The sequence below is a fragment of the Euleptes europaea genome, chromosome 1, assembly GCF_029931775.1.
Source record: "Euleptes europaea isolate rEulEur1 chromosome 1, rEulEur1.hap1, whole genome shotgun sequence".
Taxonomy (NCBI): domain Eukaryota; kingdom Metazoa; phylum Chordata; class Lepidosauria; order Squamata; family Sphaerodactylidae; genus Euleptes; species Euleptes europaea.
In genome coordinates this window covers 140,511,234-140,537,459 of record NC_079312.1, presented here as the reverse complement: position 1 = coordinate 140,537,459, position 26,226 = coordinate 140,511,234, and positions in this window count along the sequence as shown.

Sequence of the window (26,226 nt, the reverse complement as noted above, 5' to 3'; positions counted from 1 at the left end):
TAAGTAGTACCTCCACACCCTCATCCAGATCTTTTATAAAAATATTGAAAAGTACTGAGCCCAGAACTGAACCCTGAGGAATCCTAGTGGACACCTCTTTCTATTCAGATGAAATGCCATTGACAACTACTCTTTGAATGCAGTTCTCCATCCAGTTCATCTATTCACCTAACTATTCTAGGGTCCAGTCCACAGTCCTCTACGGATCAGAACATCATAGGGGACCTTGTCAAAAGCTTTACTGAAATCCAGGTAAACAGCATCAAACACATTCCTTTGATCCAGTAAGATCGCCACTCGATCAAAGAAGGAAACGACGTTGGTCTGGCAGGACGTGATAGGGAAAAATCAGTGCTGACTTCCCTGGATCACCAAGTTGTCTTTTAGATGCTTGCAGATTGATCTCTTGAATATCTGTTCCAGTATCTTCCCTGGGACAGAGGTCAAACTGTCTTGCCTGTTGTTTCCTGGGTCACCCCCCTTTCCTTTTTTTGAAAATTGGCATAACATTCTCCCTCCTCCTGTCTTGTGGCACATCTCCTGTCCTCCAAGAGGTCAGGAAGATGATGGGGAAAGGCTCTGCAAGCTCTCTAGAAAGTTCCTTGAGCACTCTCAGGTGCATACCGTCTGGCCCAGTGGATTTGTACTCATCCAATGCAGCCAGGCGCTTCTTAACTACTTTCATTTCAACCAGCAGCCTGGATGCCATGCTTTGACTACTATCATCTCTAGATGAGCCTGTTCTCTTTTTTAGGGAAAAAATTGAGGCAAAATAGGCACTGAGCCTTTCTTCTTTCTTTGTTTTCTTTCAGTTTTTCTCCATTTTCACCTAACAGTGGGCCTATAGCCTCTTTTCCCTTGTGTTTCCTTTTCACATATTTGAAGAAGCTTTACTTGTTGTAGCTAGCTTCCCTGGCCAGCATCAGCTTACTATGAGCTTTGGCCTCTCTGATGGCTGACCTACAGTGCCTAGCAATCTGCAGATACTCTTCTTTAGAGGTACGTCCTTGTCTCCATTTCTTAAACATTTCTTTTTTCTCCCTTAGTGCATCATGGAGTTCTCTGTTAATCAACATTGGCTTCTTGGATCCTCTATTATGTTTCATTCTTGTTGGAATAGTCAGATTTGAGCTTGCAAGAGCTCCTGTTTTAGGAGAGCCCACCTTCACTTGCTCCTTTCCTTTCCAGCAGTCTTGCTCATGGAATGATTCTCATCATGCCTCTGAATTTATTAAAACCTTCCCTACCAAAATCTAACAGACATGTGTGTTTGCTCTCCTTCATTTAAATCCCTACCTTTGTCATCTTTTCCTCCCTATGGATCATATAACCAGGTTACATGGTGGTCACCCGATGCCTGGATCTGTGCGCTGTGCCTCACCAATGCTGCATTCTGCTTTAATCAATAAAGCTGTGGCTTTTGTTAACCCACTACAGTGTATCCTGTTTATTTCCTCCCATTTCTGCCCTCAGGACTGCAAACAGAAGTTCAGGCTAGATGTTGTGCAGTTTTGAGAGATGCTCTCAAGAATTCAACTCCGTTGCATGTTCTGCATGTATTCAAATATTTAGAGGTGTCTTGTTTGAAAGTGAAATTAGGCTTCCTACCGTATATACCTCTAGAGGCCCCCTGCAGCCGCGGGGAGGGCGCTCCGCCGCCCCCGCCGGCTTCTCCCGGCCGGGAGAGGCCTCTAGAGGCCCCCTGCGACCGCGGGGAGGGGGCTCCGCCGCCCCCGCCGGCTTCTCCCGGCCGGGAGAGGCCTCTAGAAGCCCCCTGCGGCCGCGGGGAGGGCGCTCCGCCGCCCCCGCCGGCTTCTCCCGGCCGGGAGAGGCCTCTAGAGGCCCCCTGCGGCTGCGGGGAGGGCGCTCCGCCGCCCCCGCCGGCTTCTCCCGGCCGGGAGAGGCCTCTAGAGGCCCCCTGCGGCCGCGGGGAGGGCGCTCCGCCGCCCCCGCCGGCTTCTCCCGGCTGGGAGAGGCCTCTAGAAGCCCCCTGCGGCCGCGGGGAGGGCGCTCCGCCGCCCCCGCTGGCTTCTCCCGGCCGGGAGAGGCCTCTAGAGGCCCCCTGCGGCCGTGGGGAGGGCGCTCCGCCGCCCCCGCCGGCTTCTCTCGGCCGGGAGAGGCCTCTAGAGGCCCCCTGCGGCCGCGGGGAGGGCGCTCCGCCGCCCCCGCCGGCTTTTCCCGGCCGGGAGAGGCCTCTAGAGGCCCCCTGCGGCCACGGGGAGGGGGCTCCGCCGCCCCCGCCGGCTTCTCCTGGCTGGGAGAGGCCTCTAGAAGCCCCCTGCGGCCGCGGGGAGGGCGCTCCTCCGCCCCCGCCGGCTTCTCCCGGCCGGGAGAGGCCTCTAGAGGCCCCCTGCGGCCGTGGGGAGGGCGCTCCGCCGCCCCCTCCGGCTTCTCTCGGTCGGGAGAGGCCTCTAGAGGCCCCCTGCGGCCGCGGGGAGGGCGCTCCGCCGCCCCCGCCGGCTTCTCCCGGCCGGGAGAGGCCTCTAGAGGCCCCCTGCGACCGCGGGGAGGGGGCTCCGCCGCCCCCGCCGGCTTCTCCTGGCTGGGAGAGGCCTCTAGAAGCCCCCTGCGGCCGCGGGGAGGGCGCTCCGCCGCCCCCGCCGGCTTCTCCCTGCCGGGAGAGGCCTCTAGAGGCCCCCTGCGGCCGTGGGGAGGGCGCTCCGCCACCCCCGCTGGCTTCTCCCGGCCGGGAGAGGCCTCTAGAGGCCCCCTGCGGCCGCGGGGAGGCTGCTCCGCCGCCCCCGCCGGGCTGCACCACTTCCCGCCGCCAGGAGCGGCCTGGGGGGGCCTCCTGCAGCTGCAGGAAGGCCACCCCCGCCGGATCCGCCGCTTTTGCCACCAGGAGCCCAGAAGGTAAGTCTGCGGGGGGGGGGAGGGGTTATAAGCCGACCCTCGGCTTATACGCGGGTGCCTAATTTTTCCCCATTTTTGGGGAGAAATTAGGCACCTCGGCTTATACGCGGGTTGGCTTATACACGGGTATATATGGTACTTTCCTTGTTTAATGTGTTCATATTACCTTTTTTTAACAATACCTGATAAGGAATAGAAGCAAATATAAGAAAAGGTGAAGGAAACTGGGATAAATTAAGAGCATATGTAGTTTATGCACATGTTTGGTCTTTGGCAAGTAATACTATTTCTGATTTCCATCACATTAAATAAAGAGACTGCTCTGGCCTTTTAGATTGGAAAGTCATTTACTGAAATTAAAATCAGCAGAGTAATTACCAGCAGCCATAAATATAATAGTGCCAAGTGCATTTAAAACCAGAGAGTCTCTTCATTGGAATGGCATGTTACCAACAGTATCAGAGTATAAACAACCAGTTCATATCTCATATTTTTTATAACCATCCAAGATAACAGACATTCACTTCTATATTAGGTATATAATGTTACAGTTGGATCTTTCAAAGTATGAGTTGAAGGAGTTCATAGAAGGCAACCGTTCTCTTGCATTCCCCCTTCCTGAAAAAGTGCTTCTAAGGATTAAGGGACTTTGGGAACAGAGTAGGATTCAGTGAAGGGAGATGTGCCTTGAAAAGAAATCAGCAGAAATTACTACCTCTTCTCCTGTGTGAACTCTTCTGAGAATGGAGAATACCAAAATGTTGGGGAGCAATTTCCCCTTCCTGCAGCAGCCCCCGATTGCACATCCAACTATGTTTCTAAGGACCCATTCCATGAATTCCTTCTGTTCAATTTTTTTTTTAGGATCCAGCCTTTTGTTTCTAGATGTCTTGACACTATATTCTCAACTATAAATCTTTATAGTACTTTTCCATGGCAACTTGTACATACTGCGAACTTGCTAACTACATGGTGATTATCAGACGTACAGTACAATCCTATACTTAATTATTCAAAAAGTGATTGTGTTCAATAAAGCTTATGCCCTAGTTATGTATAGGATTACACTGTGAACACTTTTATCTTATAAAAGTTATGTCTAGTGGATGAAACTACTCTGCCAGCCTTGGCCAAAACTCCACATTTGTTGGGAGAGATTCAGTTTGATAGAATTCAGCAACAATTTATATCCAACATCTTTCAACCAAAGTTAGATAAACGTTTCCTGGTTTGTGAACTTTCCTGATCCTGTATATTGTGTATCACATGTTTGTGCACCAGGAAGTGAGAGGCACTGAGTACTGTGTTAGTGAAAGAACCCAACACCAAACTCATTCCACAACTCAGTAGGATCAGAGTGCCTCTATAAGCCTTAAAACTATCTTCCCCCCCAATGACCTTTAAACACTCAGGAGGTGATTGGTGATGACTACTTTAAAGGCATTTTGGTGCCTTTCCCTGTTTTTTTTTTTTCCCTCATCAGAATGTGAACAAAACAGCCCAATAATGCTGATGACCTTTCCTTTAAATCCAGGACCTTTTCTATTACAGAATCTACGAGGGATGGAACTAAGCACAAAACAAAAGTAAAGATTATGCAGGAGTAGTTGTGTTTGTGCTAGATAGACTGAAAGAAATTCACTGACTTTTATTTGTTACTAGCAAAAAGCTGCTCAAGTTTGATGGGATGGAAATTTCTAGTCTTTCCCCATCCCTGACTATATTGTTGTCCCCAAGGGTAGCATTTTGCTTTTCTTCTTATAAACATATGACAGATATTGATTTACATGAGAGAAAATTAAAGCAGGCATTACAGACACCATTATGGTAGCCTCTTTGCTCCTGGTTTTTCAGCGTCTAAAATGAAAAGCTGGTTTCCCTCCTCTCTCTGTTCCAGAGGAGTCCCTTTGTCTACAGAACTCAATGGGAACCACTGGGAATCAAGTTATCCCATATCATCGCAGCCCTGCCCCAAGTTCTGTTTCATGAGCCTCATTAAGAACATAGGAAGATCCCTGCTGGACCAGACCAGTGGTCCATCTAGTCCAGCATTCCATCTTACATAGTGGCCTATTAGTTCTTGTGGAGGGCCAACAATAGGGGGTAGAGGCTAAGCATTTCCCCTGATGTTGTCTCCTGGCTCTGGTATTCAGAGGTTTTGCTGCCTCTGAAAGTTATGGTTCCCTTTAGTCACCATAGCTAGTAGCTAATGTTAGATGGGCAGAACAATCCTGAGGGGTGGATGGTACAACAGTGGCCATGGATGGTGCAGCCACTCCATCTTCTGTGAGGCTTCCCAGATAGTAAAAACAAAAATAAATGCATTTAAAAACAAAACATCAAAAAAATGCCCTATAGACTTTAGCGAGGCTATGCCAGCTATTTTCCTGGCACAGTCCCACTGCAGCATGGAGTGGCATTCCCAGGCTGAAGGGTTAGGAAGCTGCTTAAAGGCAGCTCCGCCCCCAGGAATGCCTCCCAGGATCCTGGTGTGGGGAGATATGGTAGGACAATGCCGGCAGGGAGGCTGCACCGTCTTTCCAGCGCTGCACTGCTGCATCCGCCTCCGGGGCTGGTGTAAGTGCCCCTGCACCAGCATAAGTGCCCCTTATCATGGCACAAAGTGGCACATACACCAGTGTGGGGTTACGCTGGCTCCTATGGAGCTTCGCCCTCCCTTCAGGAATGCACAGTTACCCTCCATGAATCTGTCTTACCCCCTTTTAAAGCCATCTATGCCTCATTCCTTCTGCAGTTTCACTTAAGGAAACGCTTATTGCTTAGCATTACGTCTTAATGCATTTACCAATTTGCTCCTCAAATTATTCTTTTGCTTGTGTAATTATTAATTTGCACTTATTTTGCCAGACCCTGTGTCCCCTCCTGTTCACTTCACCGGGGAAGACCTTCCACTTGTCTCCAGAGTATCTGGAGTGTACCTATTAGGCTGCAAAAAGCACCTCACTTGATGAACCAACAGGGGGAAAAAACATCTTTACACATTTAACAAAAAGCTAGACCCACAAGAAGAAAATTTCTAACACAGGTTTCTCCAAGACATACTAGTGTTCCATGAGGAAGAAATTTTTGTATGGAAGGGGGTTTAATCATATAAACCCGTGGAAGTGGTTCACCTCAGAGAGATGGTTTTTGAGGCATCTGAATCTTGGGTTGGAGCCAACCAATTGTGAATGTATCATTTGGTATAGGGATCTTTGTTGCTTCCTTCCCTGCAATCCTTGAAAAGCCACTTCTGAGGTTCCACAAATATAGTGTGAGATGTGGTAAGGAGAAGGAACAAGGAATTGATATAAACTAAAACACAGTCTCTTATATGAGGTCTTGCTCTGATCAATAAAGTGCTTGTGCAAGCATGGGCAATTTCTGCCAGTTCCTTCCATGCAACATACCGCACCTATCCTGAAGGTCCCTTGAACTTTGTGAGTGGTTTTTGGGTGGAGGGATGCAAAGTATTCACAGAGTCTTGGGGAAGGTATGAAGATTTCTTGTATAAACATTTTCTCCTGCAATTGGTTGAATCCAACCCCCTAAATTTGTTTCTTAAAAAAAAAGAAAAATTATGAATTTTAAACTTTTATGCAAAATACAGTATACAGAAAAGAAAGTTATGTTTATTGACCAACAAGTATTATGTAACCATTCCTAATCATTTTGGAGCATGTGCAAGAGAAGTGTACATGCAAACTATATATCCATGCAAGGCTTCTTACAGCCTGCAGTCGCATGCTTATTTGGAGCATGCCATGGAGCAATGTCCTGTGTTACAGAGGTCTTGCCTGTCTGGATGGTTCGCGTGCCTTTTTCTGTGAGTGGTTCAGTGTACCACAAGTTTGGCAGCATTACTTCAGCAATGGTTTTGTGGGCATTCATGGCTGAAAGCACTACATCCATGTTCTTGTCCATGGTGTCCTAGAATACCTTCAGTAACATTTCATTTAGTGGTTATCTGCTGCAATCGTCTCCTCATGTTGTTGTTTCCCTTTCATCATCATTTCATTCATGGTGCTTTGCAGCACTTTCCTCATTTCTTGTACCCAGCTGCAGCATCTGCTGAGCTGTTATCAAAATTAGATTGTCTCCTCTTTTGGTTGGGGAATTAGCTAGGGAGACTATATTTTGCAAGAGGCAACCAGAATTTTCCCCTTTGTATAGAGTGGTAAGCTGCAGTACTGCAGTTCCAGCTCTGCTCACAACCTGAGTTCGATCCCAACGGAAGTCGGTTTCAGGTAGCCGGCTCAAGGTTGACTCAGCCTTCCATCCTTCCGAGGAGAAGGCACTGGCAAACCACCCTGTAAACAAAGTCTGCCTAGGAAACATCGGGATGTGACATCACCCCATGGGTCAGGAATGACCCGGTGCTTGCACAGGGGACCTTTACTTTTACCTTTTTATACAGAGATTGAATCCCTGTAAAAACTCTTAATAAAGAGGAGTTTTGTTTTAAAAATGATTATTATTTTTTTACTGTAAAAGCAATTTTAAACACACACACAGCAAAACACACAAAACTCAAGAACTAGGAAATAAAAGGTAGGAGGGGGTGGATGTAAGGATATGAGGTTCCCAGGGGAAATTATATTTACTTATCAGAAGTGCGATGTCCAAAATGGCAGCTGCAAGAAGGAAAAGGGAAGGGGGCCCATGAGCAAGTAAGTGGGAGTGTGCGCAGATTCAACACACATCTTGCCATTGTGAGAGGAGATATATTTATATCACATATGTATCCTAAGGCACTATGACTTCACCAGTGACCAAACATTACCAGAAGACAAAGGCTTGATTGCTCTTTGATTAGTCTAGGAAAGGAGAGAAACTAGAAATAATGCCTGGGTGCTTTGGATTAAGTACTGTTAAGTATCTGCTATAGATTTCCAGATGAGGGAAGATGGCTTGGGACATGTTCTCGGGAAAAAAAAGGATGACCCAGAGGGGTTTGACTTCTCCCTACCTTGCAACATGATGGGTTTATCCGCACATCTGGCTATTCTGAGTAAGAATGCCAGGTTCCTTGAATGGGGCTTAATTGCAGGTGGTATTAAGGTGTTTTTTTTTTTTTTTTTGCTAACATGCTAGCAAGGAGAAAGTTTATACTTATGCTAAAGAGGCTGTTTCATTCTCATCATTCTCCAGGATTCACCTGGCATAGGCCTGGGGGAGGTAGGCAGGCAAGCCTCTACTTCCCCTATCAGCTCTCGAGTTGTCACAAAGATGGTTGCCAGGAAACTTCCATTTTGTCTCTGGCTGAACAGAATTGGCCTGCTCCTTGTGGGTTCACTCCAGTCCTGTACACTTTGCAGGGGTGTACCAGGTAGGCTAGGGTGTCCGTGGCTCAGGGGTAGAGCATCTGCTTGGCATGCAGAAGGTCCCAGGTTCAATCCCCGGCATCTCCAGTTAAGGGACTAGGCAAGTAGGTGCTGTGAATAGACCTCTGCCTGAGACCCTGGAGAGCCGCTGCCAGTCTGAGTAGACAATACTGACTTTGATGGACCAAGGGTCTGATTCGGTATAAGGCAGCTTCATGTGTGTCCTCATGGGGTAACAGAGCTACACCGTTAAGCAAAGAACACACCTCTAACGGTTCTTTGCCATCTATCTAGGTTTTTCCTGCTGTGTGTCTGAGAGTTCATCAAAAATTACAATGTTTAGTGTTATTTTGACAGTCCCAGGGAAACTGAGCATCCCCCTTCCCTAGGCAGTAGTGAATGTTGATGCTACTTGTGGTTTCCAAAAACAACCACAAAATACACTGCTATTAAATTTGTGATTGTACACTGTTGGATGGTTAGGTGCAGGGGAGAGCATTTGAAGAAATTCTGGAACTCTGTAAGGTTGAGCAACCCCCTCCCATCAATCATTACTCAATGTCACTGCTTATTTGAGTCTCCCGAAGTAATATCCAGTTAGATGGGAAATCTCAGTTGATCCTTAACCACCACACTACTGCCCTGGTTGTATGAATAGCAGTTCCTCAACATGTTCCTCAGCCATCAACTCCAAACCCACAGGTGTCCCCAAAAGCAAGTCCTACTCTATGCTGAACACACACAGGATAGAAGGAAACTCAGACAGGGATGGATGAATTACATACATTGTTGTTAAAAGAATCTCCTATGGCTTTAAATGAGAAGACAACCTAGTATTTACTACCTTGGACTTGTGTGTGTGTGTGTGTGTGGGGTGGGGTTGGACTGTCACACTGATGGAATAGCCACAAGGCAAGGAGGGTGCTGCTAACAACTTCATTGCACTGTATGGATAAATGTCTGAATAAACAATTGACAGAACTGACTGGAAAGTCTAGTGTGTGTTTGGGGAAACAGAAACAATGGAATCTAGAACTTTAACCAGTTTGCCATGAATCCCAGTGCTACAGATTGCCCTGAAAACAACAAAAAATAATGGCTTGAAACAGGGGTGGTGAACGCTTTCTCCGCCACGGGCCATTTGGATATTTATAACATCATTCGAAGGCCATACAAAATAATCAACTTAAAAATTAGCTGACCAAGCCCCAACCAGGCAGCTGCCCCAGATGACCCCCCCTGTGCGGCAAGCAGGCAGGCATCCAACCAGTGGTGCACTCACCCACCTGGTGGCACAGGATGGTCTGTTGCACCAGCCGGGTGTAGCTGTCCAGCCGCACGCTGGAGTTGCTCCTGCTCTGCACGGTTGGGGCCAGATTCTACAGCCGGCTCCTGCTACCTCTGCCTGCAGGGATGAAATGAGGACACACTGGCTAAGAACTTGCCCCCCACCACGCAGTCTGGCCCTGCCCCCTTTAACCCCTCCATTGTCGCCACTTCCACCCCCAGCCCTCTTGTAGTACAGAGTAGGGCTGTCAATTCGGTTCGGCCCGAACTGAAAATCAGCCGAATTTCCCTTGATTCGGCGATTTTTAGTTCGGGAGGAACCGAACTCAAAACTGGCGGGCAACCGGGGGGGGGGGCTGAATTCAGCGAGTTCGGGAGTTTGCGAATAAATTCGGCCAATTCGGGGCCGTCAGTAAGCAGCATAACCTTCAGTAAGCAGCATTCTCCTCCCCCGGCCAATCGGTGGCCAAGCTGGGTCTTCTTCTGGCCAATCAGTCAGGATCGAGTACTGGAGGAATCAGCTGATGTGCGGCCGGCCGGGGAAAGAGAGAGAGAGAGGGAAATCCTCATGTGTGTGTGAGGGGGTGCTTGTGCACATTCACTCCTTTCTGTGGCTGCAGAGGGCGCATTTTTGGGTGTGCCGACCCCAAACTTTCAGCGGAGCATCAGATAAGGCTTCTTAAGATACCCCCCAAGTTTTGTAAACATTGGGTCAGGGGGTCCCGAGATATGGGCTCCACCCCCTTTTTCTTTCCATGGCTGCAGAGGGCGCATTTTTGGGTGTGCCGACCCCAAACTTTCAGCGGAGCATCAGACAAGGCTTCTTAAGATACCCCCCAAGTTTTGTAAACATTGGGTCAGGGGGTTCCGAGATATGGGCTCCACCCCTTTTTCCTCTCCCCCTTTTCCATTTTCGTGGCTGCAGGGGGCGCTTTTTTGGGAGTGCAGCCCCCAAACTTTTATCATAGCTTCAGACAATCCATCTTAAGAGACCACCCAAGTTTTGTAAAGATGGGTTCAGTGGGGGCTGAAATATTGGCTCCCCCCTTTTCTCTTTCCGTGGCTGCAGGGGGCGCATTTTTGGGTGTGCCAACCCCAAACTTTCAGCGGAGCTTCAGACAAGGCTTTTTAAGAGACCACCCAAGTTTTGTAAACATTGGGTCAGGGCCCCCCGAGATATGGGCTTTCCCCTTTTCCCTATTGGGATGAATGGATCACCCTCGAGAGACATATGGATCTTATATTGGATACAAATGGAATCATATTGGATTACCCAGCCTCCCAGCCCCTCCTGCTGGAACAGAAGACAGCCACAGTAAGACCCCTTTGGGGGCTTTAATCTATAATTTTTCTTTTCTGTGTGTGTGGGGGGGGAAAGCAGAGTCTCTCTGTGTGTGTGTGGGGAGGGAGCAGTTTCTGTGGGTGGGGGGGGAAGCCAAAGGGGGCTTTTGCCGGTTCTGCCTGGGGTGTGTCTCTCTCTCCCTGGTTTGAGGGGGGAGGCTTCATTTTTATTCTTCAGGTTTTTCCTCATTCATAAGATCAGTTAGGTTATTTTGATGCTTGCTCAAAACTGGTTTTCAAATGGTGACTTAAAGAATGCATCTGCCTGGTCCCAAGTCCAATGCAAAAGGAGAAATTCCACCCCCTCCTGCTCATTATGCATAGCTAGCTGCCTCTGTCCCTTTCCATGGTATGCAAACTCCCAGGTGTCAGGTGTTGCTTTGCACTGTTGCAAAGGTGTTGCATTGCGTGCTTGTGTTGCTTTGCAGTTGTATTGTTTTGCAAAATTCTTCACACCTGCCCCGCCCTTTGCATGTTTGCAAAGGTGTTGCTTTTCAGTTGTGTTGCTTTGCAAAGTTCTTAGCACCTGCCCCACCCTTGCTCTCATCAGCTGTTTGTCGGGGCTGGGAGCTTTGTGCGTGGGCGGCAAGCTCTGCTGAGAGATGCACATTCAGGGTGGGGGGGACCCCTTTCAGGGCCCATATCTCAGCCCCCCCTGACCCAATCTTTACAAAACCTGGGGAGTCTTTCAATATATGTCCTTTGAAGCTGTGCTGAAAGTTTGGGACCTCTAAGCCCAAAAAAGAGCCGCGGAAAGGCGCAGTTTTGTTTTTAATGGCTTTATTCGGCCGATTTTTTTTCCCAAACTTTGAATTCCCGCCGAATTGAACGGATCCGAAGTGGGGGAGTTCGGACTTCAGCACGTACCGAACCCACAAGGGCCAAATTCGGCCAAATCTGAACTGTACCGAATTTTTTTTTTTGACAGCCCTAGTACAGAGGGAATACGTTTCTCCATGGCCCAGATGGGAAAGGGTAATACAGTTTCTTGGGTGGTCCCAGCAGCTCCATAGCTAACAACTCTTCTGCAAGGGGGGGGGAAGGTTCCTTTTCTCAGCAAAACAAACTCACATCTGCCTTGAATAGAAATTTTCCTGTCCTTGGGAGGGGGCAGATCATCAGTCTTAGATCCTTCTGAGCTAGAGATCTGCCAGGACCCACGAAGGGCCAGACCAAATGATTAAACGGCCCCCAGGCCTGACGTTCCCCACCCCTGACTTAAAATCATTTTCAAAATCAGAAACAACACTTCATCTTTGCTTTAAAAAAATCCACTTCAGTAGTCATTTGACACCTGACTGAACCATTTCCCTTCCACTCTGAAATGGAAAAGTTTTCCATTCAGGCATTCCTTCTTTTAAAAATTTAGGAATTTTTCAAAACATGAAAACCCTAATTGTGTTTTCCATCTTTTTATCCCCCTTTTGCTTTTTCTTTAAGATTTATAGCTAGACAGTCAATATGTGCCTTACTCTGTAATAAACATAAAAATTCATCTGTAACTTATGATAATTAAATCCTGGATTTTGCAAGGCATTTATTTGAACTATCAGTTATGCAGTCAATATTTTCTCAATCAAACTTCTCAAAGAGATTTTTTTAAACTCTGCTTAAGAACTGGGAAGGCAAGAGAAAAAAGAAGAAAGCATTCTGGTAGCTTTTAAGGTATTCATCTGTGTAACTGTAAAATTACTTATACAATTGTTTACATTGAGTTCTGTGAATGGCAACTTTCCAGATATACTTACTTTGAGAAGTACAAATGGCAGCCCATATTTTTAACACTACCCACTCTTTGCCCACCTGTGCACACTGCAGAAATAGCTGCATGCTCTCATTTGCTGACACCCACATCAATATTTCAAAATGTTATCAAAGATAACATTTGAAACTGGATTTAAAGCATCCCATATTGTTGAGATCCTTCCACAGTTTAGGCACAATAACAGTTTGGCCTTACCCAATGAGATCTCATCAGAAATCATTGTTCTGCAAAGATTTTCCTAAGCAGCATATAAAATACACCTATGAAGACATCTGCATCTCACTTGCAAAGCCAGCAGCCATATACATAAAAATACTCATATGCATACTGAATCTATACAGTATGGGGACTGGGATAGTAGACACTTGAATGGGCATGGGGATGTCTGTTTAAAACTAGTGTGAACACACAAATATCTTTCCAGTACAAAGAGGAGGAAGAAAGGTGGAACATCTTGGCTCCTGATCATTTTTTTTATTATTTTCTAACCATTAAAATACAAACATACAATATATAACAACAAAACAAAAATTTTAGATCTTGTATTTCACTAGAAAATACGTTATCTTGTTTAACCAGCCTCCCCAAGCAATGATACAACTTTGAATTATAAAATTCGTTTTTATTGTAAATGCTTCAGTATTAATAATGAAAAGTAAAATAATGTAAAATGTAAATGAAAAAATCTAACAGATTCTAGCAAATTAGTACAGATCTGGAAACAGGAACACAGTAAAAAATTCAAAGATACATAATATCAACAAGTCATGTTGGGGAGTCTTACACAGACAGCATACAAGCATGCCTGAGAAGGATCTCCAATTTCTTACAATTTTGGATCCCTATACTTTCTAGAAATTGTTTACCATAAAAACCAATGAAATATTGTTTTGAGACTGGAGAACTGGGTTTGATTTCCCACTCCTTCACATGAGTGGCGGAGGCTAATCTGGTGAACTGGATCTGTTCCCCGCTCCTACACATGAAGCCAGCTGGGAGACCTTGGGCAAGTTACAGCTCTGTTAGAGCTTTCTCAGCCCCACCTACCTCACAGGGTGTCTGTTGTGGGGAGGGGAAGGGGATTGTAAGCTGGTTTGAGTCTCCCTTAAGTGGTACAGAAAGTCAGCATATAAAAACCAACTCTTCTTCTACTTATACTATTCCCATACATTAAAAGACACATTCTCTTACATCAAAAGACTTAAAATGCATTAATCAGACAAAATTTCCTTTGATAAACATTGATCCTTAACTTAGATTTCATGTCAGATGGACAGATGACGTAGGAAATACAGATATCAAAATGTATTCTCAAAATAAAATTTCCACCTCACACATCCTTTTTCAAAGACTATTGACCACGACGACAAAACAAGTAATTATTAAATTTGCTTACAATGCATTTCCATAGACTTTAAAGGCTAAGTAAAACCACATAGGTAAGAAAATCTCCTATCCATTCCCATGGGGGGGGGGTGTAAAAGAGAATTCAAAGAGTCACTTTAAAACTCCCCCCCTTCTCTCCTTGCCTTACACTATTAGCAAGCCACAAACCTGTCTGGCTTTTGTTCCCAAACTTCTGATTTTGCTGACTGCTGACTGGGAGTGGATGGATGCTACTCTCTCTACTATAGAGGGAATTCAAAACTATTTTCTTAGGCTCATTCTAGTTCTCCCCAAAGGAACCCCGGCAGCCCTGATGAGAGCCGAAACAGGTTTCCAGTCCCTCAGGGCCCGAGCGCATCTTGCTATTATGAAATACTGTAAAAAACATAGGACTGTCAGGCCAGATGGGTTTGGTGGCAAAGCTTTTGATTACTTATTGACAAAAGATCAAGTCCACCAGAGACAACTTAACAATATCTACCGTCGTTACTCTATACCTGATGATCTTTTAGATGCCACCTCAGATAACTCTGCGCTTGGCGACTGGGTGTTTAGGATGGATGCCTCTACTGATAAAGTAGTAATCTGAGAATCTAAATTTTCCCTCTGGTTCCCTACCTATAAGAAAGATAATCTCAGATTGGTCAACCTCACATCACAGAACCTTAGGGTGGCATTCACCTCCCTAAGATTTCAGACTATGCCTTTGGCCCTTCTGTCAAGACGGTATAACAAAACCCCAAAGGAACATCGCACATGTATCTGTGGATCCTCATCATTGGAGGACACCTTTCACTATGTGTTAATATGTCCACTGTATAGTGAGCCTAGAGCCAAATTTCTGGATGGAATCCTGAAGGGAGTAACTTTTTGTTCTGAATTTGATAAATTGATCTTCCTACTTTCTGACTCTGATTAACATGTAACCTTTAGAATATCACAATTTGCTATTGCAGCCAGGAAGATTAGAGCTCTTGAAGTTATTAAGAAAAATTCTGCACAGGAATCCAAATAATGTTTTAACAGAGATTGCATATGTAATTGATTTTACCAGGGAAATGCATACCATTGTAATTTCATCTTTTTTTGATATTGTTTTAAGTTTTCTGTATTTCTGTAAGGAAGTTTTGTAATGGCCTATGGCTAAACAAATAAACAAATACATGTTGACTGCACTCTGTGGTATCTCTCTCTGTCCCTCCATGCATCCTTTCCTAGCCATTCACTTAAATGTCTCTTACAGTGCATTCCTGAGCTTTGGGGCCGAACGTGCTTAGGAGGCCCACAGGGCCTCGTGCCGGTGCAAATGGCACTTATGCCGGTGTAAGCGGCCTGGGCACTGGCATAAGTTGAGTTATTCTGGTGGCTGAAGGCAGCAGATGGAGAAGGCGCCGGCATGCAGGTGCAAGGGTCGCACCAGCTCTCAAGAGGTGCAGAAGTAGTTGGCGGTGGCCACGGGGGCGTTCTGCCGGCTAGGAGGGCTCCTAAGGCCCTTTTAGGCCAGTAATGCTCACTTTTGCCACCGAAAAGTTACACCAGCTATTGACATGGCGTAGCCCATTGACCGCCATGCAACCACTCCAGACCATTGTCTCTGTGTTCAAAAGGACCCCCCATCTCCACCCGGCGCCTCTGGAACCCGTCTAGAAGGCTGATCAATGGGGCCAGCCCAGGAAGTGGCACCCCCCCCCGGGGGAGGGCACTTGGATGCAGAAATTTCCCTCATAAGAAGCCGGTGCTCATTTGACAGGTAAGCCTTGCATGGGCTGGCATGCTGCCGGTATGCGCTGGGGGGGTGGTTGGGTCTTTGCATTTTTCTCTCTCTCTCTTTCTGGTTGTAGACACTGGGAGGACCCGTCTGCCTGAGGCTCCTCTGCCTGTGGCTGCAGACACAAGGAGGATCCATCTGCCTGAGGCTTTTCTGCCTGCAGCTGCTCAGCCTGCTGCTGCTCCTCTCTTTCATAGCCTTCAGCTTCAAGGTCTTTGTCATCTGAGGAAGCCTCAGCAGGCTGATGCATGATGGTAGGCATATCTGCTTGGTCTATTTGAGCCATCATAATTAAATGTCTGTTGATCAACTCCTGTCTAAATTCATCTGCGATAAAGAAGGAAGGTGCATTTGCTTTTGGCTGCATGTAAGCAACATGAGGTGCAGATGAAGGATAAATGTGATAATTTGGGAACACCATTCCAGTTAGAGGTGCTGGAGTTCTGTCAGTATAGAAATAGGTTGTCCTTCCCACAGTTTCCTTCTGAATCACCTGACCAGTAGCTGGGGGCTGGAAGACAGCATTAATTACAGGTATAGAGCACTAGTAGGCACCATATAATTTGCTGGGTTTGGTGTGTGACTTCTTTATTGAGGAGCAGGAGACATGTAAGGAGTAATTTTAGGGGAATAAATAGGAGAAGATCCTGCTGACAGTGACATTCCCATGACAGACCTCCCATGGAAGAATGAGATAACAAGACCTGAGAGAAGGCAGATATATTTGACTGTGACATGTTACTGTCGGAGGTCGATCCTACTTTACGAATAAACTCACTTAAAGCAAGGTTTGGTGTCTATAAATTGTTTTCTGTGACTGTTCCACCAAACCCGTACCACCACCTCATGTCCCAGGTAGCTGCCACCATGCCCCATGAAGTGGCAATAGGAGGAGTGGTAGGGACTGGTGGGAGCCCGAACAGAAGCCTGCCAAGTGGGATGGGGGAGGCAGTGGGCCTGGGCAGGTGGCGGAGGCAACAGCACTGCTGCTGGGCTCCTCGTGGAGGAACAGACACTTCTAGCTGTAGAAATGCATCTTGTCCTTAGCACAGTAGCAAAAGAACTTGAACTTCAACTTGATAGGGGTCGCCACAGCAGGAACCCCGCCCCAGGCTTGTGGGGAGAAACCTACATTCTTTCATTCAGTCAGTCATATTTCTCTGTCCCATAATGACATTCTGTGTACCTTGACACTCTTTTTCAAGATTCTTTTTCATGAGTCAGTCTCAAAGCCACCTCTCACTGATGGTAGCCTAGTCAATAGGCATGGACACCAACACTTCCTGCTAAGGAACTACACATCCCATGTTTGTTTGTTTTTGAGCCACAAGGCAGCTGAAAACTTTCTGGTGCATCACCAGCTTAAGCAGTCATCTTTTGCCCATGCCAGCAATCCTATTCAAATAATTCTTATTTGTAAAAGAAGAATGTGAACAAAGAGACAGATGTCATGAAGAGGAGATGTATGTCTGTTTGAATCATGTGGTTTCCTTGTTTTAAAACTAAGATATGTGTGTGTATGTATCAGCAAATATTGGTTTCTTCTTGGTAGGGATAATTTTGTAATTTACTTGATTCACTTTCTTCTACTTCTATCAAATACATCTTTGATTAATCATTTTGTTTAAATCTCAAACAACTCTAACCTGCAACGAGCAGCAGAAGTCTTTAGTAGACCTGCAGCTCCCTGCCCTCTCACACCTACACATCCAGACCCAACTCAAACAACATATGGAAACAAATCACTTGATCTTCCATACTGGAAACAGAGAAGTGCCCTTGGAATGAAGAAGTCAAACTTGTAGGTAACCTACTTAAAAAACTCATGAAGTACAAGACTTCAGGGATCCTGCATAGCAGGGGGTTGGGCTGGATGGCCCTTGTGGTCTCTTCCAACCTTGTGAACTTGTGAAGACAAGCAGACCTTTTTCAAGGGGATTGGAAAGAACCCAAAGGAGTTTATTTATAAATAACCTTTATAAATAACCTTTCATAACCAAACACCAGCCTTGCCTGTGTCTTGGCGTTTCAGCTCTCTTGACCATACATGCTTGATTTCTAAGACCGATGCAGAGTCTCTGGTGGGTAAACGACAACAACATGTCAGCATTTCTTTAATTAATTCAGAAAGATAATTCAAAAATCAAAATTTGAGCCACAAGCTGATTTTTTTAAAGCTTCTAGACTGAGTTATCAAGCTAATTCCTATTTATGATTGTGAATGGCTCTGATGACAGAACAATATTAATTGAAAGCAAGTAACTCTGGGCCCTGATCTGGATGGCCCAGGCTAACCTGATCTCATCAGATCTCAGATGCTAAGCAGGGTCAGCCCTGGCTAGTATCTGAATAGGAGACCACTAAGGAATACCAGGGTCACTATTCAGAATAAGGCAATGGTAAACTACCTCTGTTAGTCTCTTGCCTTGAAAACCCTATGGGGTCACCATAGGTCAGCTGTGATGGCACTTAACATACACAATAAGTCTTGGCTATGGAAATCAGAACTGACAAAAAACTGCTTCCAATTACTACAGTTAGAACAGCCTGGAAGCACCATGAAATAGTATTCCAGTACACTTTATAAAACATGAGTTTAAAAACTTGCTTTACATATTTATTACATATTTGCTGGATTTCCCCAGTTCAGTTTTTTCAGAAATTTGGTCCGCACTTTGTTCAATTAATTAATATTACTTTAACTGAGAATTTCTAAACTTATATCTGGAATTATACCATATACTATTTGCTGTACTTTCAGACTATCCTTTTCATCTGTATCCCTCCTTTCTTTACCAAAGTGCATGCAGACATTGATGAAATATTGTCCAAAAATATCTTGATATGACCACAAGTATTACTATTTGACAATTGTTTTTGTACATTGATAAAACAATGCAGCAAAATGATCTTGAAGATTTTGTCTGTGTGGTTGAATCAAGATATCTTTATGTGTGGTGCATTACCAAATTAATATATGTGTTGTGCACATGCATGTTGGTAATGTAAAGGAGGAAAAAAGACACAAATGGACTCAAAGTGACAAATATTAATGCAAACCATAAATGACCTACTAAATTTGGAAATAAATTATACTGGAACAATGAAGGATTCTTAATAAAGCACAATGTAGCTATTAGAGTTTCAGACTAATACCTGGGAATACACTCTGTCATGGAAACTCACTGGGTGACCTTGGGTCAGTCACACATTCTCAGCCTAACCTATGTCATAGAGGTGCTGTGAAGATAAAATAGAGGGGAAGAGAATAATTTAAGCCACTTTGGGTCCCCATTGGGGAGAAAGGCAGGCTATAAATAGAGTAAAACAAAAAAAATTTAAACCACACATATAAATACACGACTCTTTGTTCCAAAGAGAAAAATTTCTTGCATAGCTTTTCAAAATAATTGGTAGTGCTTATTTGGACACTGCTTTAAAAAGCCTTTTTTCCCCTCATGAAATTCAATAAAAGTTACACATGAGAAGAAACCTCCACGTTGATTTTGAAGTTTTAGGTTATATCTCTTCTCAAAAGTAAGTTTTATATGCTGACTATGGTTTACTCAAAGTTGCCCAGTCTCCCACTAGGGCAAGAGAACTTTCACTGGCAACTAGGGCTGTCGATTCGGTTCGTTCCAAACCAAAAACCTGCCGAATTTCCCCCGATTCAGGACTGTTTCCGGTTCGGGACGAACCGAATTAAAAAAAGGCGGGAAATGGGGGGGGGACAAATTCGCCAACTTTGGGGGTTCGGAAAATAAATTCAGCAAATTCGGGGTTCGGCTCCCCCCCGCGCACCTTCTTGGGGCTTCCCTGAAGGCACGCGGGGGGGGGGGGGGAACAGATCTGCGCCTAACAGCTGTTAGGCGCAGATCTGTTTAAAGGCCCCCATGTGCTCCTTCAGGGAAGTCCCGTGAAGGCCCGCGGGGGGGGGGCGAATTTTCCCCCGAACTCCGGATCTCGCCAGAAATTTCGGGGATCCAAAGTGGGGCAGTTCGGACTTTGGCACGGCCCAAATTTAAAAGGGCCGAATTTTGCCGAAGCCGAACTGTACCGATTTTTTTTTCCCAACAGCCCTACTGGCAACCCACTTGGATAATAAAAATGATTGCCATCAGGCCAATGATGTTTCAACATAGAGTCTCTGGTGATTCCTAGAAAGATGTGACATCAGCCTGAAGGTGAATTTTTTTTCTGGATTTTTCCCTGGAAGTGACCATCACTGACAGTGCCCCCATGCCTCCCAACCTTTCTCAGACTCAGTTCCTTATATGGAACTGACTCACAGGGGACTTTCTGTTGTCCCCATATACCATTTCTGGAGTCACAGTCTCATAGTACAGAACAAGACTTCCACCCTGAGGATCCATTTATTCCAGTGAGGCCTCAGAGTTGCATGGGAATAATGGGCATCAAAAATGGGGGATATAGGAAGGGCACCCATAGTGGTTGGTGTCTTGTTATAAAAAATAAAATCCTGGATAACCCCTCTTCCTCTCTGTGAAGGAGTCAATGTTGGCCAGTGTGAAGAATGGAGTTTGGAAAAAAACTGTAGCCTTCAACAGAGAAACAAGAATCTTTCATTTCTTTATTCACCTCCTTTGATACCCTTGATTCCCATGCGACTCTGGAACCTTACTGGAAAAATGGATCAAGAGGTTAGAAGTCTTGTTCCGTGCTATGAGATACTGACACCAGAAAGTGTGCTTTCCTTCTGCACTATGCTGGGGACCAAGCATAGGACAAGAGTCTAGAGCTTGTGTCTTATACAGAAGCATCTTCAGGTTTTTAGGGCCCCCAGGCAGAGAGTCCTCAGGACCCCATTCTCCCATTCTATTCACCATGAGACTCTCACATATGCCCTCCTTCCCTCCCATCCAAGTGCAAGTCTCACACCTTCCTGTCCTTCTCCTTGCTCCCCCTGGACATGCTCCCTTCCGCCTCCGGCCGTTTCTCCAGTGGCCCTGGGCAGTGTGTGTAGCTAGGAGCACTGTAGAATGCTAGCAAATAATTGACAGGGGGGAATCAACAGCTGTGGGCCTTTTCAGAAGCCCTGGGCCCTGGCAGCTGCCCCACTTCAGGATATACTGACACCGACCCTGATCCTATACATCATATTGTTTCCTCCTGTAAACAAAGTGCAGCTAAGTCACACTGGCAAAATCCAAGACTCAACCTTGCCTTCTGTTTCCAAATCATTCTACCAAACAGGTTAGCTGAACTGAAAAATTAAAAGGAAAAATATTGGTTAAAGCACAATGACATGCTGCCATCATGTGGCTGAAATGTACACTTACAAAGAGAAGCCTTGTGGTACCTTAAAAACTTCACAAGATTTGTTGCAGCAGAAGCTTTTGTGGACTAGGCTTAATTTTTCAAGTGCAGTACCTGACAACATGGGCTCCAGCCTCCAAAAGCTTACACTTCAATAAATTTGTTAGGCTTTAACAAGCCAGAAGACTCCCATTGGCTTCCTATTGGCTACTCCAAGATGCCTGCTCCCTCCTTCCTGCTGCCCTGGAAACCAGCCAGGGGGCAGGAATATGATGAAAGGAGATTGCTCTCCTTTTAACACAGTGGGGTGTGGGGAGGAGCACATCCAAGAGCCAGGCGGCCCGCAGCACTGTCTGAGAAGGAGTTAGGTTTTAAAGTTTTTTTTAAAGGGCTTCTCTGATTTAAAATAAAACAGGTAGACCTGGTCTCCAGATTGAGAGACCATATTGTCAACCATAAAGGCACACAGACCCACTGTCTTGTAAGAGGAGTTTACTGAGCCTTACTGTACCAAAACTAAGTGACAAGGAAGTACTTGGCACGTTTCCTTTGCGATTTACTCAGGAGACCTGGGATTTGTGGGTGTGAAGACAGGTGGACAAATGTATATTTAGAATCTAAGGACTGTCTAAAAAAATACATTGGGGGTTGTGAATTTTTTTTGCTTGCCTGATTTTCATACTGGCCTTTGCATGCTCCCACTTACCCCTCTCGTTTTTCTCCTGTTTATTGTAGACATGCCCTTGATTGCTTATTGTCCTTTTAACCCTGAATATTAATTCAATTCAATCATTTATTACGGTCATTTGACCAGCATTATAAAAATACAGTGATGCATACCATAAACCTTACCAACAAAAACAAGGCAGATTTAAGGACAAACCAGATAACGCGATTAGAATAAAATATGACCGTTAATAAAATAGATAAGTTAAAAATTACTGCTGTGATTTCCAAGCCCTACAGATTAACATGCAGTATCTAGCAACATATCTCAAGATCTGGGGATTATTGCCTGCTAACAGGTGGTCCAGTTTTGTAACCCTGCCTTTTGTACCCTTCAACCTTTCTAAATAAAACCTCCCTTCTTTCATGCTCATCTGACTGGGATCTGTTCCTCTGATATGGGACCAATAGTGGTGACTCTCTTACCATTCACAAATCCTTCTGGTTACTTTTATGGACTTCAGTTAGAAGGGATAGGAGTTTTCCAAGTTTTCACTGTCTTGGAAGTTAACTCTTTACACTTGGAGAGTGGCAACTGTGCCAAGTAACAAAACCCAGTCACCCAACAAAGGGGGATGCAGAATGGGTAAATGGAGTGTCCATCGCTGGCATGATATGCTATACCCAGGAAAGCCCTCTGAGTTGCTCCAATCCATTATTACTCCAGGGGATATTTATAGGAGAAAATCAACAAATGCAGGAGAGGTTAAACATCCCCCTGCACAATAATGTTCCCCTATAAAAGTGTCCCCATCACCACAATAGGGTTGCCATGGTAAATAGCAGGTGAAGGGATATTTGTTTTCCAAGCGAATGGGAGGGATCCAACCATTTTCCTCCACCTTAAGTGACTTCCTCCAACAGAAGAGCTATTTAAGTTGGAGGAAGCACCCTTACATTGTTCAGTAGAGTGGTAGGACAAGGGTATGTTCAGTCACAATATATAATGTCACTCTAAGGTGTAAAAAATTAAATTAAAATTAAAATTCACCCCACCAAAACTCTGCCTTGAATTGATTCATTGGTCTTAGCAAGCCACCATCTCCTCATTTGCAATGTGTTTGTAAAGTGCTGTGAAGTCAAAGCTAACTTATGGCAAACCCAGCAAGAGCTTTTAAGGCAAGTGGTTAAGCAGAGATGGTTTGCCATTGAGTTTCCATTTGCAAAATGAGTAAGATAACACCAACCTTACCTTACAGTCTGCTTTTAAGAGTTTCTGAACGGTGGTGTGTGAACTATTTTGAATGTTCTAAAGAAAAGCTAACAAGCTGAGGTCACATGAGGAACAGGCATAACAATGACAGGGCATAATAACTCAAAAATTCCATCCCTCAAAATTAAGGTTGCCAGCCTCCAGGTACTAGCTGGAGATCTCCTGCTATTACAACCGATCTCCAGCCAACAGAGATCATTTCACCTGGAGAAAATGGTCGCTTTGGCAATTGGACTCTATGGAATTGAAGTCCCTCTCCTCCCCAAACCCTGGCCTCCTCAGCCCCCCACCCCAAACCTCCCTAAAGGGAAGGATGTGCCGCTGGCAACTAAAGATAAAGATAATCCATACTATGGTATTCCCCATTACTATGTATAGGTGTGAAAGGTAGACAATGAAGGAGTAAGAAACTTGATTCATTTGCAATGTGGTGTAGGAAGAGAGTTTTGTGGATACCACGGACTGCCAAAAAAGACAAATCAGTGGGTTCTAGATTAAATCAAGCCTGAATTCTCCCTAGAAGCTAAAATTACTAAATTGATACTATTGTACTTTGGTCACTTTATGAGAAGACAAGAGTCACTGGAAAAGACAATAATGCTAGGAAAAATTGAAGGCAGCAGGAAAAGAGGAATACCCATCATGAGATGGATTGACTCAATCAAAGAAGCGGCAACCTTCAGTTTGCAAGACCTGAGCAAAGCTGTTAACAATAGGATGTTTTGGAAGTCATTAATTCATAGGGTTGCCATACATTGCAAGTGATTTGATGGCTCTTAACACACACACACACACACACATTTGGAATTTAATGGAATACTGGATAAGATTTTGGCAGCAAGGTTTTCTCCTTATTTTAATATGAGGAAATATAATTATGCTATGCTCATTTCCTTTGTTTCTTGGGAGAATTTTTTTAAAATTAAGGTTTGGAAACCCCCAAACAAATATCCACTTAAAATAAAACACATACACCCTTGATTGAAGAACGGTACACTCTGTCTATCTGGGTTGGTCGTCCTCTTCCACTGAGCGCACAGCTTTGGGAGGGGCGCACATGGAGCAGTGAGGGAGGTAGGGGACTCCCGCATAGCCAGCCAGATCAGCCGAATCAACCCTGACGATCAATGGGGTGACAGATGTCGCAGCCAGATAGCCCTCACATCCTAAAACACATACGCTGTGCACTTTTTGGAAGAAAAAAACAAGTTAAATTGGTAGGATTCATTTTCATCTTGGCATCCAGCTATTCTGATATTTCAAGTGTTTCCCACTGCTACCTGTAGAAAACAACAAATATGCCAAACTTCATCTTTCTAGTTCCTCTGGAAGTGCACAATGGATAGAAGGATACAGTAACAAGTAGCTATTTCTGTTATATCCACAAGAGGGGGATCTAATTACACCAATGATCTAACTCAGAATAGCAAGTAAGGGGGGAAAGTCACCAAAATTATATTATATCCAGCTTCTGTAGGACACTTTTCTTTCAAATGTTTGTACACTGCTAAATTGGAGAGTTGCCTCTACAAGTCAATTACCTTTGGACTGGCAATGCTTTTACAATCTCTCTCTCTCTCCCTCCCTCCCTCCATCCTTCATTTATAGCTCACCTTACTTGCTGAGACTCAAGGCAGATCGTACAATATTTTTTTAAAATGCAGTCAGAGAGGATCAGACAGGTGAATAATGCAATAAGTTACAAAAGTTAGCAAGTGGTGCAGACAATAGAAATCCCACATTAACACATGACACAGCATAAACAATGCAAAAAAAATGATTCCAAAGTAGAACACAAAGCAGCAACATCAAGACAATACAGACAATAAACAGTGCAACTCTTTTTACAAAAGCACCCTCCTGAACCATTCTAATACACTACGGTCCTTTTTCATTTATAATATTGATCTCCTGAGCATTTCTGTTTCACACATTCTGTAGACCTTTCTCATAACACAGATTACAGTAACAGATATTTACAACCTGGATATAAATTGAACCAGGAAAATCTCGACTGACATGGAAGAAAAAACAAAAGGGGGAAGAAGTAAAAAAGAAAATTCAAAGAGAAGAAGAAAGGAAGAAACAGAAGAAGAAAGGATAGCTGAGTTACTAGAAGAATGATTCTCAAGTAAGCATACTGTTACCAATGCCTTTAAATTAATTGCACAAAAAAGCAAGAAGCAACCATTCTATCCTAAGCAGTCATCCCTTCAAGTCCACTGAAGTCAATGGGCTTAGAAGAGTGTAACTCTGCTTTGGATAGCGCTGCAAGAGGAAGATGCTCTTACAGCACAATCCTAAGGAGGGGTAGTAAGAGGACGGTGCAGGTGGGCCACCTCCTGATAAGTTTGCTGCTGGGCCCAGCAAGTCAGAAATGTTAATTTACTGAAAACCCCGTGAAACTGCTCCATAAAGTTCCATGGGGCTGTGCCTCCCTTTCTAGTAGGAGCAAGTTTGTGCCAGTAAAAAGGGAGCATTTCCAGGGCAAAAGGGCTTAGAAAGCTGACTAAAAGGGGAACACCCTTTTTGGCGCCGACATGAGCCCTTGCCCTGGGAAAACCCTGCTGCTGTGGCTGTGCCAGTGCCCATGTGTGGTGCTGCTGCAAGGCTCCCCAGTGCCAGTGTAAGTGGCCCCACACCGGTGTTAGTGCCAGTTTAACCAGCACAAGTGGCACTAACACTGGTGCCCCTCTCGAGGATTGCTCTGCCCATCTAAATCTAAGCGTAACAACCAGTAAGCAAAGGCCAGATAAGCTTTGTCATAGTACTCTCTTTTACCCATCCCTTGTTCTCAAAGGGTGATATGAAATAGTACATCCACACATTGCAATAGTTGCTATCTAGCACTTAAACAGAAATTTTCAAGCTGTTTTTTATTGTTATTAAAAAAAACAAAAAAACAACAACACACACACTTGCGACTGACATTCACATTTTACAAGTACCAAACTGAGTCTGGGAGACAGCGCCAAAGGTTGGACACAGATCCCAAACTATCAGCTTCAATAAGTCCTACCCACTAAACTATAAAGCAGTTTAAGCGCTACTGTATATTGTTGTTGTCAAAGTTATAATGCAAACTTCCACGGTATGGGATTTGTTTTAATCAGTATGCTTCTGCTGTATCCCTACTAATATTGGACTACCTGTTAAACATCTGTAATGTCTTCATTAAACTCTGAGTAGTAGTAGAATTTATTTGTATGTGGCCATAGACCTTCACAAAACATCATCCACAAAGTAGCACAATGTTAAAAAAGAAACATGTACAAGAAAATAAAAT